Source organism: Durio zibethinus, chromosome 22 (genome assembly GCF_047325235.1).
Source record: "Durio zibethinus cultivar Kanyao isolate XHJ-2024 chromosome 22, ASM4732523v1, whole genome shotgun sequence".
NCBI classification, from domain to species: domain Eukaryota; kingdom Viridiplantae; phylum Streptophyta; class Magnoliopsida; order Malvales; family Malvaceae; genus Durio; species Durio zibethinus.
Genome location: NC_143183.1, coordinates 17,995,109 through 18,004,041, shown reverse-complemented (window position 1 = coordinate 18,004,041; position 8,933 = coordinate 17,995,109). Strand labels below are relative to the sequence as shown.

At 26.2% G+C, this 8,933-nt stretch overlaps 1 pseudogene; it reads left to right on the top strand.

Annotated features, from left to right (window-relative positions):
- Window positions 1-944: 944 nt before the first annotated feature.
- On the top strand, window positions 945-7,883 carry LOC111307123 (DNA repair protein RAD5B-like; annotated as a pseudogene).
- The last annotated feature ends 1,050 nt before the right edge of the window (window positions 7,884-8,933 follow it).

The following is an 8,933-nucleotide window of genomic DNA, read 5'->3' as shown; positions in this document are numbered from 1 at the left end:
ATATTTTGAATATTGAATATGATTTAATATGAAAGTTTTTTATTATGGATTATTTTGAATAATATATAATTGGATTAGATATATCTTGATTAAAAGAAGAATTTTTATGATTTACATTTGTAGGCTTTTTCATTCTGTTAGTGTTGACAATTTATCTTAAACAAGAACATAACAAAGCAATCAGACTTACTCAAGTAACTGTATAAAATTTAAAAAAGTTTAAGAATTATCTAAACAATAAATTTGAAGGTTTTTTCAATTAAGTTAAACATTCAGTAATTAATGTTTCTCCTCTTTTTGGAATATTAGGAAAACATTTAGTAATGAATGTTTGCTCAAGAATTGATTTACATATCTTGAGTATATTCGGTTCAACTCTGAGTTTTGCTATTGGGTTTTGAAAGCAAAAGGGATGCCATTGTTTTTTATGCTAAATTGTTTAGATAATTATTTTTTATCTTTCATTTATAATCTATAATGAAACTACATTTTGAACTGCAGCAACGCATGAGAAACCACCTTGTTTAGTATTACACTGGAATTTATGCTATTTGTAAGGTAAAGTTTTTGTTTTGTTTTTTGTCTTTTTTTTTTTTTTTAGCAGCTTCTACATTCACAGGACCTTTAAGCATCTATTGGAAGTTTCGAAATCTTAGATGGTTTGGGAACTTATTAACAGTGTCGTGTTGTATATTTTTTCTTTCTTTCACAACCTTTTAATGGAGCCTCCATGTACACTCACATGTAATTTGAGGCCACACCCAAAAAAGGAATTGATGCTGAGAAAGCTGCACAAACTCTTCTGCCATGCTGGTCTGCTTATTGCATATGTGATGAGTATGTGCATTTGTTTTAGTCGTGAACTTTGATTAAGCATTTAGTTCAGTAGGTTGTAACTTTACTACAAGTTCTTACTAGCAAAAGGGCTTCCTTAATCTATGTAAATGTCTCCTCAGGAGAAGCCACGGCTCATTTTCCAAGTGCTAGACATATGGCAAGAGGAGTAGGTTACGTTGCATCATATTTATCACATGGACGTTGCTTTTAGACTTCACAGTAGCCTTCCATCTATGATATCATATTCATGATGTTATTTGCATTTTTATAGGTGGACGGCAAAGATTCAAGGACCTTATGAGAATGGTAATCCAACGGGACTGAAGTGGATCAAGGCTATATTATGGTTGCTGATGTTGAGAAGACTACAAAGAAACAAAGGATAAAGAAGCAAGGTGAGCATTTGTCAGCCCCAGATCGCCTTCTTGTTCATATTTTCTTTCCACTATGAGTGAAAATCATTGTTCAGGACTTTGATGTTTTGTACATTTGATCTTTTAGGCCCATCCTTGTTCTCCCTTCAACTGCTATTCAAATCATTGAGTGCTAGCAGCAAGAAGCTGAACATGACTCCTATGGTGCTCTATTTCCAAAGTAAGTTTATCCTCTAAATGCTTGTTTGGTTTAGTAATTTGCTGCCTTACACCAGATTATGTTTTTCTTTCAGATTATGTTCCTGGATTTTTTGTTGCTTGTGTTTTGAGTAAGTTCCTACTGAGATGAAGATAACGAATTTTCATTTGATTTAAGTAGGTTCTGTTTGATCAATTTGTTGCATGACAATTATGCATCCATTCTTGAGCTATTACTTCGACTGAGGCAGTGTTGCAACAACCCTTTTCGTGTAATGAGGTAAGTAATACATTTCATTACATTCTTACAGGTATTTCTTTAATATTTGTCATCATATCTTAAATTACTTTCCCTTTCTAACTACTTTTTTTATTTTGGCCTGGAAAATATGCAGTCGGGCTGATTCACAGCAGCATTCAGACTTGAACAAACTTGCAAGAAGGGTCCTCGAAACTCTCCCTGATTCTGACTCTTCAAATCAAAACGCTCCAAACAGAGCCTACATTGAAGAGCTTGTTAATGCTATCCAGAGGGGTGAAAACACAGAGTGTCCAATATCCATAGAGTCTGCAGATGACCCCGTGCTCACAACTTGTGCGCATAGCCTGTCCAGGGAATGTCTCCTCCCAAGTTGGCGGACACCAGCAATTGGGTTATGCCCAATCTGCTGGGCACTGCTGAGGAAAACTGACCTCATAACATGTCCAGCTGAAAACAAGTTTCGAGTTGATGTTGAGGGTAAATAGGAAGAGTCTGCAAAGGTTTCAAAGCTGCTCGAGTGCTTAGAACTCATTCCCTGGTCAGGTTCTGGTGAAAAGAGCATTGTATTTAGCCAGTGGACTTCATTTCTAGATCTCTTAAGGATCCCATTAAAGAAGAGTGGAATTGGATTCTTAATGTTTGATCGGAAAATGGTGCAAGAACAAAGGGAGAGGGTTCTGAAGGAGTTCAATGAGACAGGAGAGAAAATGGTAAGCACTATATCGTGCAATGCGCATTGTATTCGACAAATTAGGTAGCTTTGTGTCAATGCAATTAAACAGAAGAATTTTGATTAGCATTGAATCCATTCATTTTTTTCCTGTTGCAGGTTTTGTTTGTCTTTGAAAGCTGGTGGTGTGGGTTTGACTTTAGATGCAGCCACTAATGTCTTCTTAATGGGTTATTCTCTGCTCTGCCTTCCTTGGTCTCAAACCTTTTCCATTTTTCTCAAGGAATATTTTCAAGAGATAGAAAACAAAAGAATGAAATTCTTATCTCTTGGTCATAATTTGTTACAATCCTTTTCTAGGATCCAAGGTGGAATCCTGCAGTGGATGCGATCATCAAGAGAACTGTTTCTCTTAGAAGGTTCATTGGTAATGTGGGTTCAGTCGTCTGTTTGATTATAGTCCAAATTTGTTCCATAAAATGGGATGGAATGGGTCAAAAATTGACTCACAACGAATGGATTTGGTTAATGCATGTAGAAGGCCCTAGTTTAATACACAACATGACAACCATATAAAGCCGGCCTCCAGGGCTTTGAAGTTTGATCAGTTCTAACTTCTAAATGTCCCACCAATCCCGTGTTCTTAGCATTGCATAGAAGGTTGGACAGCTTGAACTTGGACTTGGAAATTGTTTATAAAAATGAAAACTTTGATGGGTTTGTTCATTACCTAATCTAATTTGGCAGTTTCTGTTAATTTTTACTAGTTGATTAGGTCTTCCTGCCAGATTCTTGAGTTTCAACTGTTACCAAATTGAAACTTGAAAACGCTGATTTTTGCCATTGAAAAATGATCAAGGAAATGGTGGAGGAATGCACGCAACAAGTTCAGTTGAGGAAGGAAAAGATGATTGTTGGTGCCCTCGCTGACAAAGGGCTCGTTTGGATTCAATCACACCCGCGTTACAGTGCGATGGAATAACTTTTTGGTGCAATTGCGCTTCAATTGATTGTTTGAATTACACAGCTGCGTTGCAGTTGTGCTTATATGGCACCAGTGAGACAAAAAATTTTTGCTGGTGGGGAAAGTGGCAGTGAGCCACCACAGCTCACTTTGGAGACTTTTATCTTCATTAATATTTTTTAATCCAATTTTATTAATATTAAAATAATTATGAATGAGTTTAAAAATAATATTTTATTTCTATTCATATTACTTTTTATCTATTTATACCTTTAAATAATTAATTTTTTAATATTTTAAATGTTAAATAAAATTAAAATATGTATTAAAATAAATTTTAATTTACTTTTTTATTAATATCTTTAATTATCATTTTTATTTTTATCTTATTATTATTATTACGTTTACATTCGAATATATATTTTATTATTAATTTTAATATTACTATTACAATATTCAATTTTATTAATATAATAATTAATATTATTATCATCATTATTTTTAATTTTATTAAAATCAATCTCATTGTTCATCCAAATCAATCCAAAGTTATCGGACTAACTTGGATTTTCAGAGCTGAAAATGCTTTTTAGAATGTAATGTAATTAAGACAGAAATTGAAGCCCATTTGTGTAAATTTGGGTAGCATCAATTTGCAGTTAGGAAAATCTAAATGCACCCATTTTTTCTCTGTCCATCTCACTTATTTTATCAAAACTTTTTATAAGGGAAATTATTTAAATACTTTTCTCACAAGTTTTATAATTTTCAGAAATTTATTTCTAAAAAATCATAATACTTGAAATGCATTTTTAAAAAGTCATGAAATTTTTTAAAATTTTTAAGAAAAATTACAAAAAATGAATTTTGTTAAAATTATTTATAAATAAGTATAATAAAAAATTATTATTAAAAAATTGTAAAATTTTAAAATTAATAAAAAATTTACTTTTATTATTTTCTTCTTAGAGTAAAAATAATATTTTATGAGGTCTTAATTAAATTAAAGATAAAATAACAAATATAATTTTTTTATAAATTTAAATTTATCAATTTTTAAATAAATATTTTTTATATCTATTATTATAATTTTATAATAATTTTAATTAAACTAAATTTTTTAAAAAAATCTCTCCATTTATTTATTATTAGCATATTAGATTTTAACAAAATTATGTAGTATTCAATAATACTATTTATTCAATTTTAAAGTATTTCAATTTTTATATGTTGATCAGACTTGATAGTTCATTTATCACCTTTTATAACATAAAGAGATAAAATATTTAATTAGGATCCTATAAGATTTTATTATTTCTCTAAAATCAAAATAATAAAAATAACTTTTTTATTAATTTTAAAATTTATGATTTTTTAATAATAACTTTTTTGTTACATTAGTTTATAAATAGTTTTAATAAATTTTTTGTAAAATTTTCATAAAATTTTAGTTTTTTATTTTGAAAATATATTTTCAAAAAGTGTTATAACTTATAAAAAATGATAAATATCTAAAAACTTATAAAAAAAGTATTTAAATAATTTTATTTTTAAAATAAAAAATAAATAAAATAAAATAAAAACTTTGAATTTTTTTTTGAAATTTTTTGAGGTCATCGGAATATGAAAAACTTGAATTTTTCTAAGACCAATTGAATTTTCGAGCCACCGGAATCTAAAAATTGGGTTAGAATTTGAAAATGATTTGAATTTATTGATGTCAGTTGAAGTTTTCAATGATGGCACAACAGCCACTTGCTGTAAACTGGGTAGCTGTGACGGCTAATGAAGAGTTGATTTCTTTGAGAGAGAGAGGTTATGGGGTAGAGAGAGAAGGGAAAGGAAATACAAAATAAAAAATTGATTTTGGCCTTTTATAAGTCCTTAAAAATGATGTCATTTTGACATCTGACCCGTGCCCAACCCATGTGAGGATTTGAGGGTGAATCGCCTAGAGACTCAACTTATTGGTGAGTTTTCCTTTTTCTTTTTCTTTCTGATTTATTTTCATTTCATTTGATTTCATTATTTTATCTTGTTTTATTTTTTATGTGTTTATGATATTATTATTATTATTATAGAAATAAATAAATAATGGTAAAAATATAAAATAAAAATAAAAGGTAGGTTTATTAAAATAAAAAATGAATAAAATCTTAAAGTATAATTTTTATGAAAATTGAGATTTTTTAAAAAATTTAATAGCAAAATATTTTTTCAATTTCACTAAAGTACTGGGATGATTTAAGAAATTATTTTTATTGTATAATAAAAATATACGAATATAAAAATAACAATTGCTTATTTGAATAAATCTTTTAAAAATGAAATCTTTAATTAATGCAAATAAAAACATATTTTTAGATTTCGTAAATGAGTTGGGATAATCTAAAAATTATATTTGATGAAAATAACATTTTGTTTCAATAAAAAAAAACAATGAATAATAAAAAAAAGTGTTTGTTTAAATAAATCTCTTAATTATTACAAAAAAAATATATTTCTAGATTTCACCAAAGGGTTGAGATAATCCAAAAAATTATTTTCACTAAATTATATTTATTTAAATAATAATAAAAACAATAAAAAATAAAAAATATTTTTTTAAAATTAAATTTCCTAATTATTACCAAAAATATTTTTTTGGATTTCACAAAAGTGTTGGAATAATCCAAAAAGTTATTTTTACTAAATAAATATTTATTTAAATAATAAGAGAAAAAAGATGAAAATAATAAATAGAAAATAATAACAGAAAAAAACAATCACAATAAAAATTAACTAAATGTTTAATTAAATTTCTTAAGTAAGAATTTTAAGAAAATTTGAGAGAATCTCTTTTTTCTTAATCATCATCAATAAAAAATTATTTTTTAAAATCTCGTCAAAAAGTTGGGATGATCTTAAAATCTTAAAATTTTTAGGATTCTGTTTAAGAGTCATGATAATTTTAAAATCAATTTAATAAAATTTTAGGATTTTGCCAAAAAGTTAGGATAATTTTAAAATTAGTTTTAATAAATAAACAAAATATCTTACGATAAAATTTTAGGAATTTTATGAATGATCAATTTTTTTGAAAATTTTCTAAATAAAGATATTTTCTATGAATTCCACCAAAATATTGAGGAATTTATAGAATGGAATAATAATAATAATAATAATAATAATAATAATAATAATAATAATAATAATAGTAATTTCACAACAAAAATTATTTTTTCATAAATAAATTTTAAGAAATTAATTTTAAATATAAAAAAAAACCATATCATCAAGATTAAAAAATAATACATGTTTACTTAGTACAATTTTTTGAATAAACAACGTGAAGGTACTTATGCTTTTTTCACTTATAATTATACTTTCAGACTTAATTTTGATTTCATAGATCTAAATATCTTTTAATAAATTTTAATTAATTTTAAATTTTTTATTAAAAATTAATATTTTTGAATGATCAATCATATCTTATAAAAAATATTGATAACAATTTTAAAAACTTTTATCATATCTAGCAATCGAATTTCTCGGTCGCAAAAATTTTTATGACATGATTAGCATTGAATTCATTCATTTTTTACCTGTTGCAGGTTTTGCTTATGTCTTTGAAAGCTGGTGGTGTGGGGTTGAATTTAGGTGAAGCCACTAACGTCTTCTTAATGTTATGTTCTCTGCTTTGCCTTCCTTAGCCTCAAACCTTTTCCATTTTTCTCACGGAATATTTTCAAGATGTAGAAAACAAAAGAATGAAATTCTTATCTCTTGGTCATAATTTGTTACAATCCTTTTGTAGGATCCAATGTGGAATCCTGCAGTGGTTGCGATCATCAAGAGAACAGTTTCTCTTAGAAGGTTCATTGGTGATTTGGGTTCAGTCTCTCATCTATCTTTTTGTTTATGGAACACATTATGGTCCAAATGTGTTCCATAAAATGGGATTGAATGGGTCAACAATTGACTCACAACGAATGGATTTGGTTAGTACATGTGGAAGGCCCTAGTTTAATACACAACATGACAACCATGTAAAGCCGGCCTCCAGGTTTTTTAAGTTTGATTAGTTCTAACTTCTAAATGTCCCACCAATCCCGTGTTCTTAGCATTGCATAGAAGGTTGGACAGCTTGAACTTGGACTGGGAAATTGTTTATAAAAAATGAAAACTTTGATGGGTTTGTTCAATACCTAATCTAATTTGGCTGTTTCTGTTAATTTTTACTAGTTGATCAGGTCTTCCTGCCAGATTCTTGAGTTTCAACTGTTACCAAATTGAAACTTGAAAACGCTGATTTTTGCCATTGAAAAATGAACTAGGAAACGGAGGAGGAATGCATGCAACAAGTTCAGGCAAAGAAGGAAAAGATGATTACTGGTGCCCTCGCTGACGAAGGAGACGGATCAGCCTGGATTAAAGAGCTGGAAATGCTTTTCAGAGTGCAATGTAATTAAGAGAGAAATGGAAGCCCATTTTTGTAAATTTTGGTAGTATCAATTGGGAAACCTAAATGCACCCATTTTTTCTCTGTACATCTCACTTTTTTTATCAAAACTTTTTATAAGTGAAATTATTTAAATATTTTTCTCTCAGGTTTTATAATTTTTGAAAATTTATTTTTAAAAAATCATAATACTTAAATGCATTTTTAGAAAGTCATGACATTTTTTTTTAATTTTAAGAAAAATTATAAAAAAATAAATTTTTTTAAAATTATTAATAAATAAATATAATAAAAAAATTATTATTAAAAAATTATAAATTTTAAAATTAATAGAAAATTTATTTTTATTATTTGCATCTTATAGTAAAAATAATATTTTATGAGGTCTTAATTAAATTAAAGATAAAATAACAAATATAATTTTTTTTTATAAATTTAAAATTTATCAATTTTTTAATAAATATTTTTTATATTGATTATTAAAATTTTATAATAATTTTAATTAAATTGAATTATTTGAAAAAATATCTCCATTTATTTATCATGATGAGTTTTTTCAATTAGCATATTAGATTTTTTATAAAATTATGTAGTATTCAATAATATTATTTATATAATTTAAAAAATTTTAATTTTTTTACATTGATCAACATGATAATTCATTTATCATCTTTTGTAATATAAAAAGATAAATATTTAATTAAGATCTTATAAAATTTTATTATTTTTTAAAAATCAAAATAATAAAAATATTTTTTATTACTTTTAAAATTTATGGTTTTTAATAATAACTTTTTTATTACATTAGTTTATAAATAATTTAACAAAATTTTTTTATAATTTTTCATAAAATTTTAGTTTTTCATTCTGAAAATATATTTTGAAAGTGTTATAATTTCTCAAAAATAATAAATATCTAAAAAATTATAAGAAGAATATTTAAATAATTTTATTTGAAAAAAATTAAAATATAAAATATAAAAAAATATATTTTTAATTGCTCCCGGAAAATTATTCTCTCTTCAATAGTAGTAGAATATTTTTCCCAATCCAAATTTTCTTTCATATTTATTAAACTTTTGACTATTCAACAGTGACTTTTTGACTATCTAAAGTGCTTCCATTAAAGGAATATTTTTTCTAACCCAAAAGAAAAAAAAAAAAGAAAAGAAAATCTTATTCTAAAT